Raw genomic sequence first — 19,741 nt, forward strand, 5'->3', positions numbered from 1 at the left:
ACAGTACAGAGACTTTGGGCCCAGCCCAGGAAACCACTTTTCCCTCCTGGGCCTCTGGGTCTGTGATGGGAGGGGCTTTTGTGAAGCTCTCTGACGTGGCCAGGAAATATTTTCCCCATGATCCTGAGGATTAGCATTAAGCGCTTTGCTACTTATGCAAATTTCTACAGCCAGCTTGAGTTTCTCCTCAAAAAATGGGTTTTTCTTTTCTACTACACTGCCAGGCTGCAAATTTTCTGAACTTTTATGCTCTGTTTCCCTTTTAAAATGGAATGTTTTAAACAGCACCCAAGTCGTCTTTTGAATGCTTTGCTGCTTAGAAATTTCTTCTACTAGATACCCTAAATCATCTCTCTGAAGTTCAAAATTGCACAAAGGTCTAGGGAAGAGTCAATATGCTACCAGTCTCTTTGCTAAAACGTAACCAGTGCCACCTTAGCTCCAGGTCTCAATAAGTTCCTTGTCGCCATCTGAGAATACCTAGGCCTACACCATATTTTTCATATGACTGTCAGCATTTTTGTTGAAGAATTCAACAAGTCTTTTGGAGGTTCCAAACTTTCCCACCTTTTCTTATCGTCTTCTGACTTCTCCAAACGGTTCCAACCTCTTCTTATTACCCAGTTTCAAAGTCGCTTCCATATTTTCAGGTATCTTCTCAGCAATACACCACTCTACTGGTATCCATTTACTGTATTAGTCCATTTTCATGCTGCTAATAAAAACATACCTGAGACTGGGAAGAAAAAGATGTTTAATTGGGCTTATAGTTCCACATGGCTGGAGACACCCGAGAATCATGGTGGGAGGTGAAGCACATTTCTTACATGGCAGTGGCAAGAGAAAAATGAGACAAAGGCAAAAGCAGAAACCACTGACAAACCCATCAATTTTGTGAGACATATTCACTATAATGAGACTAGCACTGGTCCCCATGATTCAATTACTTCCCTCTGGGTCCCTCTCACAAAATGTAGGAGTTCTGGGAAACACAATTTAAGTTGAAATTTGGGTGGGGACACAGCAAACCATATCACAAATATACACTAAACATAGTTTTATGCACCAATATAAGAAACAAGCATCATTGATATTTTAATAATTTCAGCATCCTTAGCAGTTTTACTTCAAAGTTCATGTATTTTTTTTACTACTTCTGTATGCTTAGACAGACAAATTTCAGAGAATAACACATATTTCTAAAAGCTAATTAATCTGATTCTTTCATAAAATCTTGAAGGGTAGGTTATTACTTTTTTTACTTTACAGGTGAAAAAACTAAGATACGAAAAACTTATTTAATTTTCTTGAGTTAATTTTTTCTATGATCATAGATTGGAGACCTTATTAGTGTGCTTCATCCACTTAGAAAGAGCAAAGTATTGCAGAGATTCGTGCTCTGAACTTTTATTCAAGAAAGAACACAGAAACTCAGCAGAACAAGTGAAGGAAATTTTAGACACTTTGAAAGGAACAGTGGACAGCAACCAGCATTATGAATTAGTTGGAAAACTGAGTCTTCCAAGTACAAAATGGGGAGAAACTGTCTCTCTGATATACATGCCCACTGGGAGACAAGCAATCAAGCCACAGTGAAGTGCCTTAACCTTAGCCAGCACTAGAGCTGATTTGATAAGGTGAGGAGTATATGAGACGACGTGGCATCAGGGTGTGCTTTATATGCATTCCCACAACTCAGAATCAAAGCTAGTTAACTGTAAACTATACATATTAAAGTCAGATCTTCAAGGAGGTAAAAAATAAATAAATTCAAGAATAATAAGAAGAAATGCTTTACCTAGATGATAATTCTTACCATATGAAAAAAGAGTTTTACAGCAGCAAAGAAAGATTACACTAACTCTCCAGCAATAGATCCAAGCCAAAAATGAAATCTTTGAAATACCAGATAAAGAAGGCAAAAGGTTAATTAGAAAGTTGCTCAATGAGATCCCAGAGAAAGTTGAACACCAACATAAATAAATCAGAAAAATAATTCAGGATGTATATACACACGTACATTTACATTTTTGTATATATTTACGTGTGTTTGTATATATTACACATACACACATTCTGAAATACTACCTAGCCTTAAAAAGGAATGAATTTGTGCCTTTTGAAGTGACTTGGATGGAACTGGAGGCTATTATCTATTATCCTAGGGGAAGTAACTAAGGAACAGAAAACTAAATACCACACATTCTCATCTATAAGTGAGCGGTAAGTTTTGGGCAGGTAAAAGCATACAAAGTGATATAATGAACACCGGAAACTCAGAAAAAGGGAAGTTAGGAGGGGTGTGAGGAATTAGAAAATCACCTATTGGGGCAAAATTTACACTATTTGGATAATTGGTATACTAAACGCTCAGTCTTTACCACTACAAAATTTATCCATGTAACCAAAAATCACTTGTACCCCCACAGCTATTGAAATAAAAATGCCTGAGTTCACAAAGTGCTGGAATTACAGGCGTTAGCCAATATGCCCTACCCTGTATGAATTTTAAATAGTGGGTTTAAAAAAAAATTCTGTGGAGAATGTTGTTGGTAGTTTTAGAGGAGTAGCATTGAATCTATAAATGGCTTTGGAGAACATGGCCATTTTGTCAGTACTGATTCTTTCTATGCACGAGCCTCAATTACTTTTCCATTTTTTGTGTCATCTCTGAATTCTTTTAGCAATGTTTTGTAAGTCTGATTGTAGAGATCTTTCACCTGCCTGGTTAGCTGTATTCCTATGTATTGTATTCTTTTTGTGACAATTGTGTATTGGATTGCATTCTTGATTTTGCTCTCAGCTTGAATGTTGTTAGTGTATACAAATGCTACTAAATGTTGTTCATCATATTTTTATCCTGAACTGTGTTAAGATTGTTTATCAGATACAGGAGCTTTGGGACGCAGCCTATGGGGTTTTCTAGGTATAGAATCACATTGTCTACAAGCACAGATAATTTAACTTCATCCTTTCTTATTTAGATGTGTTTTATTTATTTTGCTTTCCTGATTGTTCTGGCTATGACTTCCAGTACTATGTTTTATAAAAGAGGTGAAGGTGGGAATCCTTTTCTTGTTCTGGTTCTCATGGGACAGGTATGCAGCTTATGCCCATTCAGTATGATATTGGCTGTAACTTTATCATAGATAGCTCTTATCATTTTTAAGTCTATTTCTTTAATGACTAGTTTGTTGAGGGTTAACATTGAAGTGATATTGAATTTTATCAAAAGCCTTTTCTGAATTTATTGAGATGATCATGTGGTTTTGATTTTAGTTCTGTTTTTGTGGTGAATCACATTTATTAATTTGTGTATTCTAAATCAATCTTGCATCCCAGATATAAAGCCTACTTGATCGTGGTGGATTAGATTTTTGACATACTACTGGATTCGGTTTGCTAGTATTTTGTTGAAGATTTTTGCATCTATGTTCATCAAGGTTATTGGTCTGACATTTTCATTTTTTTGTCTCCATGCCAGCTTTTGTTATCAGGATAACAGTGGCTTCATAGAATGAGTTAGGCAGGAATCCCTTCTTCTTGATTTTTTGGATTGAGTAGCAATGGTGCCAGTGCTTTATTATAAATCTGATAGAATTTGGCTGTAAATCCATCTGGTCTCAGCTTTTTTTTCTCGTTGGCAGGCTTTTTATTACTGATTCAATTTTGGAACTCAATATTGATCTGCTCAGGGATTTAGTTTCTTTCTCCTTCATTCTTGGGAGATTGTTTCTGGGAATTCCTCCATTTCTTCTGAGTTTTTTAATTTGTGCACATAGAGGTGTTCATAGCAGCCTCTGAGAGTTTTGTGTTTCTATGGGGTCAATGGTAATGTCCCCATTGTCATTTGTGATTGTGTTTCTTTGGATCTTTTTTTTTTTTCTTTATTAGTCCATATAGTAGTCTATCAATCTTATTCTTGCATTCAATAAACCAATTCCTGGATTCCTTGATGTTTTGTATACTTTTTTTGTCTCAATTTTCTTCAGTTCAGCTCTCATTTTGGTAATTTCTTGTCACCTGCTAGCTTTGGGATTGGTTTGCTCTTGTTTCTCTAGTTGGAATGTGAGGTTGTAAATTTGAGAACTTTCTAACTTTTTGATGTGGGTGTTTAGTGCTATAAAGTTTACTCAACATTGCTTTACTTGTATCGTGGAGATTATGGTATGTTTTATCTTTGTTCTCATTGGTTACAAATAATTTATTGATTTCTACCTTAATTTCATTGTTTACCCAAAAGTCATGCAGAAGCAGGCTGTTTAATTTCCATGTCATTGTATGTGTTTGAGTAATTTTTTAGTATTAATTTCTCTTTTTATTGTGCTGTGATCCAAGAGTTTGTTCAAACATATTTTAAATAATCAACATCTAATTTTTAGTTAAGCATAACTATTAAAGAACAAATGATATTATTCTGAATTCGAAAACTAATCACAAGGTTTCTTTTGCATACACTTTACTGTAGAGAAACTAGTGGATATGTACAAAATGATTTATGCAAATGTAAGCATGAATTATTTTTTCAGTCAAAAGAGTACTGGATTGTGAACTCAAAAGAGATGCATTACTATTTTTTGGTGGATTTGAATCATGTAAATGAGTTCTGCAGATGATATAATTCACATAGCTAGTATTATCTTAGTTCAATAGGGTATAAAGAATAAAATTCACATAGTTGCTAATGTTAAAATTTTACAGAGAGTCACTACGTATACACATTTGGAGAAAATCAAATTCTATGGAAAATTAGGATTAATTTATATGTTAACTTTAAAATATACCATTTGTGATACTGCTGCATAGATTTTTTAATTGGCTCACATGTTTTAAGTGTTCCCTTTCCCACAAAGTAAACATTAGTTTGAATAGAGGTGCTGAATATAAAAACACTGCTTTATAAATTATTCAGCACTTGTTATAATCATCTATGTTAACTTCAATGTGTAGACAATGCAATATTCTTACATTTTCATTGCAAATTGAAGCTTTTGCAATAATGCATATTAATTAATTTAAATTGGCCACCTTGAAATAAATGTTTCAGTGTGATATTTTTTCTATGTGAAAAATGAAACTTGGTGTTTCTTTTTACACCTAATTATTATAAATGCAATTTTAACAATTTTCTTCACATAGGAATGTAGAATCAGTTAAACTTTGGGGTGCTAATTAACAAATTTTAAATGCCACAAAGAAGCACAGATAAAGTTACAAATAACACTGATTATTTCCAAACTTCAATTTTCTAACCTGTTGTCATTATTTTGCAAAGGTCTCTAGGCTCTCTTAAGGTAATGCATGACTTATTTAAAAGTAAATTTCCAGTGATGTCAGCTAAAATGGGAGAGCATAGAATTACCAAAGCCCATTATCCCACAAAAGTAGATACTTATGTGGCATAAACTGACACAATAACATTTAGAGGAGCACTGGGAACTAATCAGAAATTCACAGCAACAAAATAAATATTTTTTAAGCATCTGAATTTCATTAAGAAAATTTTGTAAGGGTTTTACCCACCCTAAACCCACCCCATACTTCTCAGCTTGACAGCGGCCTTAAAGAATACTGCCCACATTCGGTTTTAGATTCCTGATGATGGAGAGAGGCAATAAATCATATATTCCAAGAATTTTGTTTTCTTTTTTACCTATTTTGTGACACCCTGAAGTATAAGCTCAAAGGGCTTCCCTTTCTTTCACCCTGGTCAGTACTCTAGCAGGGCTGAAGTGGCTACCCTGGGGGAATATTGTTGAAAACACTTAAAAGTAGGTGCATTACTTGTTGCCGCATAAGGCAATGAATAGCAGTGGGGTAAATGATAGACAAACTAAAATGGTTGAGAAGAAAAGCTGGTTAGTGAGACATATTGGGAGTAAGGGACTTTAAAATGCTGCCACATATTTCTGGGAATCTAGATGTGCATGCCCAGGACTGGCATGTATTCAGAACTTACCTGATAAGTCCCTAAACTCTCACCTTTGGCTGATCTTTGGGAGACTCACAGGCAAGAAATGAAGGCAAAGTTAGAGTATTAAGCTGCCAGGCCAAGTGTTGAAAGCATAAACCACCACAAATGTAGAGTCAATCTGCACAACTGGGAGGTGTTGTTACCATTTTTTCAGACATTTAAGGAAACATCTGTTGAGTCACTAGGTCATCGCTAAACTAACGTTAAACAGATGTTAGTGGTTACACACAACAAAGAATATATACTTTTTAAAATTAGTTCAGACAAATCAATAAAGAAAAACAACTGCAATAAGCAATAACAACTAAACTTTGGAGACAGAACAATCTAATTTCTAGAGTTGCTGTATTGTAATGTACCAAATGTCCAATTTCCCAGAAAAAAATATAAAGCAGGCAAAAAATTAGAAAATATTGCTCTTACACAGTAAAAAATTACTAAAAACTCTGTCTTCGAGAGATCTGACACTGGATTTCTAAACAAAATTATGAATCAACCATTTAAAATATGATCAATGAAGGAACAGAAACTATATACAAATAAATAAAGGAATGTGGAATGTCTAACCAAATTGAGAACATTGGTAAGAAGACAGATCTAACAAAAATGAAACAAATAAATTTTTTGGAGTTAAAATATACAATAATTGAAATAAAATAATTACTAGAGTAGTTCAACAGCAGTTTTAAGCATGCTAAATAAAGGCTGAAGGATCTTGAAAACAGTTAATTGAGATTATTTGGGCTGAGAAAAAAAGAATTTTTAGAAATTAAAATTATGCAGGATATAACAAATTTATAAAGGTATGCGTAATGGTAGTTCCAGAAGTAGTACAGAGATAGTAAGTACATAAGCATAATTTGAAAAACCAGTTCTCAAAATATTCCCAAATTAGATTACAGAAATAACTCTAAATATCAAGAAACCAGTAAACCCTAAGTAGAATATTCTCAAAGACACACACTTTGAGAAACATAACCAAACTGTCAAAAACAAAGACAAAAAGATGATTTTTAAAACAGCAAGAAAGAAGCAGCTTGCCACTTACAGGAGAATCTCAATAAAATTAATAATAGCTGACTTCTCATCAGAAACCACAGAGCTTAGAAGACAGTGGCATTGTATGTTAAGTGTTTGAAGAAAAAAAATCTGTTAATCAATAATTTTATATTTGTTAAAATTTTCCTTCAAAACTTAAAGAGAATTTAAATCACTTTTACGTAAACTAAATCTGAGAGAATGTTGTAGACCAAATATTTGTGTCCCCCTAAATTAATTTATATATATTATATTGTGCTTATATTTGAAGGTAGGTTATCTAAAGAGATAAAGTTAAATGAGATCATAAGGGAAGAGCCCTAATCTTATGGGATAAATGAGCTTGTGAGAAGGGACACCAGAGAGCAGTCTCTCTCTTCCTCTCTCTCCCTCTCCTCCCCTACTCCCTCGTCTCTACAAGTGCACAAAATAAAGACCATGTCATAATAAGGTGGTCATCTACAAGCGAAGCAGAGAGCCCTCACCAGAAACAAATTCTGATTTGTTTGGATTAACCTCAAAAACATTATACTAAGTGAAAGAAGCCAGATACAAAAGGCCACATACTGTGTGATTATATTTTTGAGAAGGGTCCAGAATAGGTAATTTTATATGGAAAGAAAGCAGAGTAGTGGTTTTCAGGGACTGAGTGAGGGGAAATGGAGAGTAACCACTTAATGTGTACAGAGTTTCTTTTTTGGATGATGAAAATGTTCTGGAATCAGTGGTGATGGGAATAAAACATTGTGAATATACTAAAAGCCACTGGATGGTACCCTTTAAGGTGGTTAAAATGGTTAATTTTATGTTCTGTGAACATTGTTTCTACAATAAAGTAGATTTTCAGCAACAAAGGGCCATTAGAGTGGAAGCATACTCTGAAGAGTTATTAATCACTAACTCCTAACATGCAATATATTTTTAGGTAGCATTTTTATATAGAAAATTTTATATTAAGACATATTAAGTATCAAGTGTCATTATTATTGATATACAATGGATTCTCATCCAACATTGTGGTGTGATTTTAAAATAAGAACCAGGAAATCAAAAGTATTTCCTCTGGGGTTTGATCCTTGATCAGATCATTGAAAATCTATGGCTTCCAGATTTGTGGGGAACAAACACTTTTACTCCATATACAATGCTCTAAGGCCACCCAGAGAGACTGGATTATCTGCGTTGATTATTCATATTTCCTCAGAGATATTTATTTGAATGATTACTTCTACAGAGTAGACACGTCTGTTGTTAAAGTTTATTTTGTTTTTAAGAGGAATCATGCCTTTAATGATGCCAAGAAATGAAGGCAAAGGGAGAGCTATCCTTGCTTCAATAAAACAACTCTACTTTATTAAAGAAAATTATTTTATTTTTAGTTGACAAATAATAATTGTGTGTGTGTGTGTATGGGGTGCAACGTGGTTTTTCAATACATGTGTACGCTGTAGAATGATTAAATCAGGCTGTTATATACATCAACTCAAATATCATTCTTTTGGCGAGAATATTTAACACTTTCTCTGATAGCTGTTTTAAATTACACAATACATTTTAGTTAACATAACTGCAGTATCATATCACAAGCTAAGATTTGGAAACTCCAAAATGTCCATCAACAGATGAATGGTTTTTCAAAGGTGATACGGATGCACAATGAAATACTATTTCAGTCTTAAAAAGAAAGCAACAGATAATTCTGTCATTTGAGACAACATGGATGGACTTAGAAAACATTATACTAAATGAAGTAAGCCAGTCACAGGAAGAGAAATACCATATGATCTCATTCATATCTAGGGTCTCGAAAAATCAAACTCACAGAAGTAGAGAGTGAAGTGGTGGTTACCAGAGGCTGGGGAGTGGGAGTCAATGAGTAAAAGGGAGTTGTTGGTCAAAGAATAAAAGGTTCAATTAGAAGTAATGAATTCTGGCAATCTGTTGCATAGCATGGTGAACTTTACTCTTAGCTATTTTATAAATTGGGATTCTGCAAAACCTTTTATTTGAAAATAAGATTTTGCTGCTAAAAAAGAGCAATTTAATATCATTGCTCATAAAAATTTAGTTTGCAAGCTGCTCAGAGTAAAGAATTTTAAAATTTCTTTCATTTTTAATTTTGTATGTGACTATTGTGACTTTTAACTCTGGAACTTCTGTTATCAAGATAGTCCTGCTCAAAAGTACAATTACAAGCTTTGCAAAAATTTTCCTTTAACAATTTATTATAGCTCATACTATTGTCAAAATGTTGCTTTCAGAGATTTGCAATAACTATTAACTCCAATTTTCATAGTAACATTGTGAAACAGCCACTGTTTTCATGCCATTTTTACAGTAGAAAAAAACGTGAAGAAAGAGGTTAAAATTTCACCAAAGCAGCAGTAAACAGAGCTGGGATTTGAACTCTAAATTTGTTTCACAGCTTTGCTATGCCATCTTTCCATATTAATAAAGCTACCTTTCCATATTAATGAAACTGTGTTAGTGCTGCTCATTCTTTAGGTTTTGAACTACTAGATAAGGGAATTATCTGTGATCCCTTACAGACTATTTGTGACATCAGGGAGGCATTTTGAGATGGCTGGCTAAACTCTAGGGATTACATCTTGAACAGGACTTACTGTGATTTTGTCTCTTATTTCTTCTAATAAAGGCAACCAATACTACGTGCAAACCAGAGAATACTGCTTATATAACCAATTAGCTGACTAGGCAAGGGACCCAGAACTGTGGTGATGCCAACTCTATGGCCTAATAAAAGTTGACAGTTAACCCTAGAGACCCATGATGGCAGCATTCCCAGGACTAAGACAATGACTTTGTTGATTAATACATGTTGTTGAATTCTTTTTTCCTCTGGGATATATTTAACCAATGTCTGTTTAAGCAACTCTTCTGGTAATATGTGAATCCCATATCTCAAATATCTGCAAATAACTGTGTTTATTTATAAAACTCATGATCATGCATTTATGTTCATAATAAAAATATTACTAGTCAAACTGATCCAGAATATGATTGTTCAGCATGTCCTCCAGCAATCTCTTTAATGATGACAAGCTAGATAAAATGTAGAAAGCATATAAGGCAAGTTAAAATTTCTTCAGATTTGGAAATAAAGCAGAGTCCAGTAGATGACTATTGATAACATTGGGGTTAGTAAAATAACTTTGAGAGTAGATAATTGGCATAATCAAGTTTAATTAAAAATATGGAATGGACAATGAAAAACTTTTTTTCCAATGATTAGATATATTTCCATCATTAAATAACCATAGATTTGTATCCATTTAGTAAGCTCAGTAGTTATACTACCAAAACTATTCTATGATAAAAACATTCTATAGTCCTTCCATATTTTTTTTGAGATGGAATCTCACTCTGTCACCCAGGCTGGAGTACAGTGGTAAAATTTCGGCTCACTGCAACCTCCACCTCCTGGGTTCAAGCGATTCTCCTGCATCAGCCTCTGGAATAGTTGGGACTGAAGGCATATTGCATTTTTAGTAGAGATGGGGTTTCACCATGTTAGCCAGGATTATCTCGATCTCCTGACCTCGTGATGCGCCCGCCTCAGCCTCCCAAAGTGCTGGGATTACAGGCTTGAGCCACCATGCCCCGCCTTCCTTCAACATTTTTAAAAGGATGTTGCAGGTTTAGATAACTTGAAGAAATTATGAAATTGATTCTGAAAATATTACAAATTTTGAAAAATAAGACTCATGAGAACAGTGAGGAGAAACTAAGCTTATTTTTTCTGAATTAGAGAAAACTAAAGAAAAACATGATAATGGATTTCAAGTGCATGAAACTCTGAAAACATAGAAAAAAAGGGCTAAAACTATAAAATTGTGAGTTTCCTAAAATAAGCAGTCTTTGAGACCCTGGAATTGTTAGTAATGTGAAGTCAATTTTTTAAAGGCGGAATTAAGCACTGTGAAAAATAAACATTAAATATTGAAGAATGCAATATGATAACCGTTGCAGATAGAAGAGCTTTACTAAAGCCATTTAAGAATATAAGTGTCTGTTGCAGTGATAAGTTGAAATTTGAAATCCGTGGTATTCAGACATGTAGAGAAATTTACCTTGAAGATTTAAGGAATCTTAGTACTGAGATTTCTGAGAACAAGGGAATGTGAGCTGTTATCCAGAGCTGCTATGTAAAAGGAAAATACAGAGAGACAACACATTTGTGCTTTATTCCACTTTGAAGGTACTCATATAAGCAGGTGATTATCTCATTGAGACAGGAGAGTTTACTACCATTTGTTGTTTAATATACCTATGCAATATGAAAACACTATGATGATAGTGTTTTCACATTTAGTATTTTTTCTCACGATTTATAATACATCCTGACATTCTAAAACTCAAAGGAATCATTAATTTAATGATTTAATTCCTAAGAAGAAAATGCTCACAGGGCATTTTAATTTTAATAATATACCAGATATCTTACACATTTTGTGCATGTGTGGTCTGTGTGAATGCTTGCCTGTGCTCATAGAAGATTGCTAGATTTTGAAAACAAATACAATTTCTGTCTCAATAAGGGAATTATGGATCTATTAGATTTATTATAGTTGTAAAAAATTAAACCCAAGAGAACAGAACTTATAGTGGTACATAAGTGCTACTTCCTACTGTTAAGTTAATGTTTTATGACATAATTATGCAACTTTTTCACTCCCACTGGAGAATTGTCCTCTATTCTCTCTTATTGAAAAACAGCCTGAAACAATATACTCTGATAACCGTTCTAGCTGAAAATCATATTTGCACCCTGTGGAGAAATGTAGTCCAATTTAAATTAGTATTTCTAGTAAATATACAAAAAACACTTTCCAAAAACATCTTTCAGGAAAGCTGCATCACCAAATGATGTATTTTCTAAGTAATGCACAACAATTTGTACTCAAGTCATTTTGCCATTTCATTAAACTTTACAGCATATGGCATTTTCTTCAAAAGTAGAGGGAAAAAGGAAAAGAGATCCATTAGAAAAAGAATCGTAGTTCTCCTTGAAGAGGTCCTTTACATTCCTTGTTATTTGTATTCCTAGGTATTTTATTTTCTTTGTAGTAATTGTGAATGGCAGTTCGTTCTTGATGTGGCTCTCTTTAAGTCTGTTATTGGTGTATAGGAATGCTTGTGATTTTTGCACATTGATTTTGCATCATGAGACTTTGCTGAAGTTGCTTATCAGTTTCAGGAGATTTTGGGCTGAGATGATGGGGTCTTCTAGATATACAATCATGTTGTCTGCACATAGAGACAATTTGACTTTCTCCTTTCCTATTCAACGAAAAGTACAAGCCATTGCTCAACGAAATAAGAGAGGACACAAACAAATGGAGAAACATTCCATGTTCATGGTTAGGAAGAATCAATATCGTGAAAACGGCCATACTGCCCAAAGTAATTTACAGATTCAATGCTATTCCCATCAAGCTACCAATGACCTTCTTCACAGAACTGGAAAAAACCATCTTAAACTTCATATGGAACCAAAAGAGAGCCCGCATAGCCAAGTCAATTCTAAGCAAAAAGAACAAAGCAGGAGGCATCACACTACTGGACTTCAAACTATACTACAAGGCTACAGTAATCAAAACAGCATGGTACTCGTACCAAAGCAGAGATATAGACCAATGGAACAGAACAGAGGCCTCGGAGGCAACACAACATATCTACAACCATCCAATCTTTGACAAACCTGAAAAAAACAAGCAATGGGGAAAGGATTCCCTGTTTAATAAATGGTGTTGGGAAAACTGGCTCGCCATGTGCAGAAAGCAGAAACTGGATCCCTTCCTGATGCCTTACACTAAAATTAACTCCAGATGGATTAAAGACTTAAACATAAGACCTAACACCATAAAAACCCTAGAAGAAAATCTAGGCAAAACCATTCAGGACATAGGTGTAGGCAAGGACTTCATGACCAAAACACCAAAAGCATTGACAACAAAAGCCAAAATAGACAAATGGGACCTAATCAAACTCCACAGCTTCTGCACAGCAAAAGAAACAGTCATTAGAGTGAATTGGCAAACAACAGAATGGGAAAAAATTTTTGCAGTCTACCTATCTGACAAAGGGCTGATATCCAGAATTTACAAAGAACTAAAATAGATTTACAAGAAAAAAACAAACAAGCCCATTCAAAAGTGGGCAAAGGATATGAACAGACACTTTACAAAAGAAGACATACGTGAGGCCAACAAACATATGAAAAAATGCTCATCATCACTGGTCATTAGAGAAATGCAAATCAAAACTACATTGAGATACCATCTCATGCCAGTTAGAATGGCAATCAATAAAAAATCTGGAGACAACAGATGCTGGAGAGGATGTGGAGAAATAGGAACACTTTTACACTGTTGGTGGGAGTGTAAATTAGTTCAACCATTGTGGAAGACAGTGTGGCGATTCCTCAAGGACCTAGAAATAGAAATTCCATTTGACCCAGCAATCCCATTACTGGGTATATATCCAATGCATTATAAATTGTTCTGCTATAAGGACACATGCACACGAATGTTCATTGCAGCACTGTTTACAATAGCAAAGACCTGGAACCAACCCAAATGCCCATTGATGATAGACTGGACAGGGAAAATGTGGTACATATACACCATGGAATATTATGCAGCCATCAAAAATGGTGAGTTGGGGTCCTTTGTAGGGACATGGATGAACCTGGAAACCATCATTCTCAGCAAAGTCACACAAGAGCAGAAAGTCAAACACCACATGTTCTGACTCATAGGCGGGTGTTGAACAATGAGAACACATGGACACAGGGAGGGGAGCACTACACACTGGGGTCTGTTGGGGGGAAATGGGGGAGGGACGGGGGGCTGGGGAGGTGGGGAGAGATAGCATGGGGAGAAATGCCAGATATAGGTGAAGGGGAGGAAGGCAGCAAATCACACTGCCACGTGTGTACCTATGCAACAATCTTGCATGTTCTTCACATGTACCCCAAAACCTAAAATGCAATAAAAAAAAAGAAAAGAAAAAGAATCCTAACTATTTTCATTTCTATTAAAGATTTGTGGTTTGGATGTTTTTGATAATAAAACAGTTTTGTTTTTTGCTTCATAAAAATAATATATGGACATATATTTTAGATAATATTGTGAATCTGCATGTAATGTCTGTTTGTTTCCTTTTCAATGTAGAACAAATGTTGAGAAAAAATATTTTATAAGTTTATTATTGAAAATGATAAATCAGTGAGAATTGGAAAAAAAAAAAACTGTCTCCTATTCTGTGCAAACCGCCTATACGTCACCATTAGTTAACAAGGTTCCTAATTTCTTATAAATTCCATTCCATGGAAACACAAAATAGAGTAATTAGTGGAAGATACAAAAACCTAAATATATTAATAATATTGTATATATTTAAATTGTAAAACATGCTGTTTTCTTATACTTAGTGAACTGGTTACTAACGTCCAGCAAGTTAACATTATCTCATGTAGTTAGTTACCTATTAAACAATACATTTTATTGTATATTTTTAAGGTTTACAAGGATGCTAAGTGATACATAATGATACATAGTTACATATAGATAGTACAATGGTCACTATAGTGAATGAATCAGATGAATGTATCTACTATCTCATATAATAATTTTTTTGTGACAAGAACAGGTAATATCTACTTGTTTAACAAAAATCTCTAATACAATTGTATTAACTTTAGTCCTTATGTTGCACATTTGTTACCATGGGTAGTCTGAGGGAGAGAAAATGGAAAGATGTAGGCCAAATAATACAAAGTAGTAGATATGCATAATGAACAACAATTGTTTTACGCTCTATTTTTGTGTATTCAAGATTTTAAAAAAATATAGACTGAATAAGTTAATTTATGTAATATTTTTCTTTCTGCATCTGGATTACTTTACCTAGAACAATGTACTCTAGGTCTATCCATGTTGCAGTTGGCAGGATTTCCTTTATTACATCTGTATACATATATATGTGTGTATATATACATGTGTGTGTCTGTGTGTGTGTGTGTGTAAATATGAGTATGTAGATAGATAGACAAGTTTCTCTCAAAGTTTATTTATTTGTTCATATATTCATGGCCACCTACGTTATTTCCATATCTCAGTTATTGTTAATAATGATATGGGAGTGCAGGTTTCTTTATAAAGTAATGATTTTTTTTTTTCTCCATTGGGTATATAATGAGAAGAGGAATTGCTGTGTCACACAATAGATGACATCAATTTATATTTAGAAACCCTAAAGATTAAACAAGTAAACCTGTTAGAAATAATAAATACATTTAGTAAAGTTGTAGGATAAAAGCAATATACAGAAATTAGTAGCATTTGTATATACAGGTAATCATTTATCTAAAAAAATTGAAAAATCCCCCTTTTGAAAAGATAAAAAAATCTAGAAATAAATTTCAATGAAGAGTTGGCAGATTTGTACACTGAAAAAGATAAAACATTAATGAAAGAAAGTGAACAAAACACAAATCAAAGGGAATATATCCTGTGTTCATAGGTGAGAAAAACAATATTGTTAAAATGTCCATGCTACCCAGAGCAATATAGACTTAACACAATCTCTGTCAAAATTCCAACGTCATGCATCATAAAAATAGAACAAAAAATCCTAAAATGTGCATAGAACCACTAAAAAAGCCTGGAGAGCCAAATGTATCCTTTTTTTTTTTTTTTGAGATGGAGTTTCACTCTTGTTACCCAGGCTGGAGTGCAATGGCGCGATCTCGGCTCACCGCAACCTCCGCCTCCTGGGTTCAGGCAATTCTCCTGCCTCAGCCTCCTGAGTAGCTGGGATTACAGGCACGCACCACCATGCCCAGCTCATTTTTTGTATTTTTAGTAGAGACAGGGTTTCACCATGTTGACCAGGATGGTCTCGATCTCTTGACCTCGTGATCCACCCGCCTCGGCCTCCCAAAGTGCTGGGATTACAGGCTTGAGCCACCGCGCCCAGCCCAAAATAAAGGAAATTTTAATTACATGGCCATGATAATGATTCTCTGGATATGACAGCAAATGTAGACACAGCAAAAGAAAACATAAAAAATTGAACCTCATCAAAATGTCAAAACTTTTGTGCATTAGAAGATACTATCCACATAGTGATAGAAAATATAGGTAATAGTATATACATATATACATATATGTGTGTATATACATATATACATATATGTGTGTGTGTATATATACATATATACATATGTGTTTGTGTGTGTGTGTGTGTGTGTGTGTGTGTGTGTATATATATATATATATATATATATATGTAAGAATATTGAGAGAGGGTGGGTGGCCAAGATGGCCAAATAGAAGCAGCTCTGGTCTGCAGCTCTCACTGGGAAGAATGAAAATGGCAAGTGAGTTCTGCATCTAACCAATCAAAACAACAGCTACAACAAATTTTCAAGTGATGGCAGTACAATAAGATAAGAATAACAAAAATTTAAAAAGTGGGGAGATGAAGTTAAGGCATACAGATTTTATTAGTTTTTTGTGCTTGTTTGTATGTTTGTTTATACAAATAGTTGTTATCAGGTTAAACTAACAGGTCATAAGACACAATCTGCAAACCTCATGACAAAAACATGCAATGAATACAAATAAAATACCTAGCCAGAATGTAAACTGCAGCACCAGAGAAAATCACTTTCACTAGAAGAAGACAGAAAGGAAACCAAAATGAAGAGGAGACCATAAAACAACAAGAAAACAGACAATAATATGGCATATGTAAGCCCTTACTTATCAATTATAACATTGACTGCAAATGAACTAAACTCTTCAATCAAAATATATGAACTGGCTAAATGGTTGATAAAACAAGACCCATTGATGTGTTGCCTACAATAAAAACATTTCACCTATAAATACATGCATAGACTAAAAAGAAAGGGATAGCAAAAGTTATTCCATGCTAATGAAAACCAAAAAGAAGCAGAAGTTTCTATACATATATAAGAAAAACTACATTTCAAACAAAAAACATAAGAAGTGTCAAAGAAGATTATGATATAATAATAAAGGGGTCAATTAAGCAAGAAGATATAACATTTTAAAATATATATGAATCCAACAACTCTGGGGAACCAAAATACTTAAAGGAAATATTATTAGAGCTAAAGAGAGAGATAGGCATCAGTACAATAATAGCTGGAGAATTCAAAATCCCACTTTCAGCATTGAACAAGTGTTTCACACAGAAAATCATCATCATCAACAAGAATAACAAAAATCAGACTTTATCTACACTATAGACCAAATGGATCTAACAAATTTACAGAACATTTTGTCTTAGAGCTGCAGAATACACATTATTTTCCTCAGCAGATGGATCAGGGTCATTCTCAAGAATAGACTATAAGTTAGGTAACAAAACAAGTCTTAAAACATTCAAAATTTGAAATAATATTAAGTATCTTTTCTGACAAGAATGAAATAGATGTAGAAATTAAAAACAAGACAAATTTTGAGAACTATACAAATACATGGAAATTAAACTACATGCTCCTGATTGACCAGTGGGTCAATGAAGAAATTAAGAAGGAGATTGACAATTTTCTTGAAAAAATGATAATGGAAACACAGCATACCAAAACTTGTGGGATGCAGCAAAAGCAGTAGTAAGAGGAAAGTTCATAGCTAGATGTGCCAACATCAATGAATAATAAAAAACTTCAAATGTAGCCGGGCGCGGTGGCTCAAGCCTGTAATCCCAGCACTTTGGGAGGCCGAGGCGGGTGGATCACGAGGTCAAGAGATCAAGACCATCCTGGTCAACATGGTGAAACCCCGTCTCTACTAAAAATACAAAAAATTAGCTGGGCATGGTGGCACATGCCTGTAATCCCAGCTACTCAGGAGGCTGAGGCAGGAGAATTGCCTGAACCCAGGAGGCGGAGGTTGTGGTGAGCCGAGATCGCGCCATTGCACTCCAGCCTGGGTAACAAGAGCGAAACTCCGTCTCAAAAAAAAAAAAAAAAAAAAACTTCAAATGTAAAATCTAATGAGGCATCTTAAAGAACTGAATACGCCAAAAGCAAACCAAATCCAAAATTAGAAGAAAAGAAATAATGAAGATCAAAGCAGAAATGAATGAAATTGGCACATCTCTCCTTAGAACTATCCAGTAGGTCGGGCCTGCCTAGGAGCAAACGAAGCCCCTGAGAGCTCCACCTAGTTCACAGGATAAAATCCCACAGCAGAACCCGGGAGTCAGCAATGGCTAAACCCCAGGTGGTTGTAGCACCTGTATTAACGTCTAAGCTGTCTGTGAATGCCCCTGAATTTTTTCCGTCAGGTTATTCTTCCAATTACACAGAATCCTATGAGGATGGTTGTGAGGATTATTCCACTTTATCTGAATATGTTCAGGAGTTTTTGAATCATCTTACAGAGCAGCCTGGCAGTTTTGAAACTGAAATTGAACAGTTTGAGGAGACCCTGAATGGTTGGGTTACAACAGATGATGCTTTGCAAGAACTTGTGGAACTCATATATCAACAGGCCACGTCTATCCCGAATTTCTCTTATATGGGAGTTTGCCTGTGTAATTACCTGTCCCATCATCTGACAATTAGCCCACAGTGTCAACTTTCGCCAGTTGCTACTTAAAAGATATCGGACTGAATATGAAGTTAAAGATCAAGCTGCAAAAGGGGATGAAGTTACTCGAAAACGATTTCATGCATTTGTGCTCTTTCTGGGAGAGCTTTGTCTTAATCTGGAGATCAAGGGAACAAACGGACAGGTTATGAGAGCAGATATTCTTCAGCTTGGTCTTCGAGAGCTGCTGAATGTCCTCTTTTCTAATCCTATGGGTGACAATTTAATTTGTGCAGTAAAATTATTGAAGTTGACAGGATCAGTTTTGGAAGATGCTTGGAAGGAAAAAGGAAAGATGGATATGGAAGAAATTATTCAGAGAATTGAAAACATTGTCCTAGATGCAAACTTCAGTAGAGATGTAAAACAGATGCTCTTGAAGCTTGTGGAACTCTGGTCAAGTAACTGGGGTAGAGTCCATGCAACTTCAACATACAGAGAAGCAACACCAGAAAATGATCTTAACTGCTTTATGAATGAACCAACATTTTATAGATCCGATGGTGTTCCTTTCACTGAAGCTGATCCAGATTATCAAGAGAAATATCAAGAGTTACTTGAAAGAAAGGACTTTTTTCCAGATTATGAACAAAATGGAACAGATTTATCAGGAGCTGGTGATCCATACTTGGATGATATTGATGATGAGATGGACCCAGAGATAGAAGAAGCTTATGAAAAGTTTTGTTTGGAATCAGAGCATAAGTGAAAACAGTAAAGTTAAATTTCAGCATATCAGTTTTATAAAGCAGTTGAGGTATGGTGATTTAGCAGAACACAGGAAAGCAAGAAAATGTGTCATACTTATACCAAATTAAGGATGTTGAGTTATATTACTAATATATGCAACTTTAATTTTGTTTAACACTATCTGCCACAATAAACTTTATTCCCTATAACTTAAAATGTGTGTGTGTATGTGTATATATATATATGTATATATACGTATATATATATATGTATATATACATATATATATGTATATATACATATATATATATATATACATATATATATAAAATAGTTTATTATGTACAGTTAATTCTACTGTTTTGGCTGCAATAAAGTTGATTTTGAA

The 19,741-nt window shown here is 34.5% G+C and overlaps 1 pseudogene; it reads left to right on the forward strand.

Moving 5' to 3' along the window:
• The first annotated feature begins 18,169 nt into the window (after positions 1-18,169).
• LOC116540871 lies at positions 18,170-19,538 on the forward strand (annotated as a pseudogene).
• Positions 19,539-19,741: the final 203 nt, after the last annotated feature.

The sequence above is a fragment of the Sapajus apella genome, unplaced genomic scaffold (assembly GCF_009761245.1).
Source record: "Sapajus apella isolate SASKATOON/1434 unplaced genomic scaffold, GSC_monkey_1.0 scaffold145, whole genome shotgun sequence".
Lineage (NCBI taxonomy): Eukaryota > Metazoa > Chordata > Mammalia > Primates > Cebidae > Sapajus > Sapajus apella.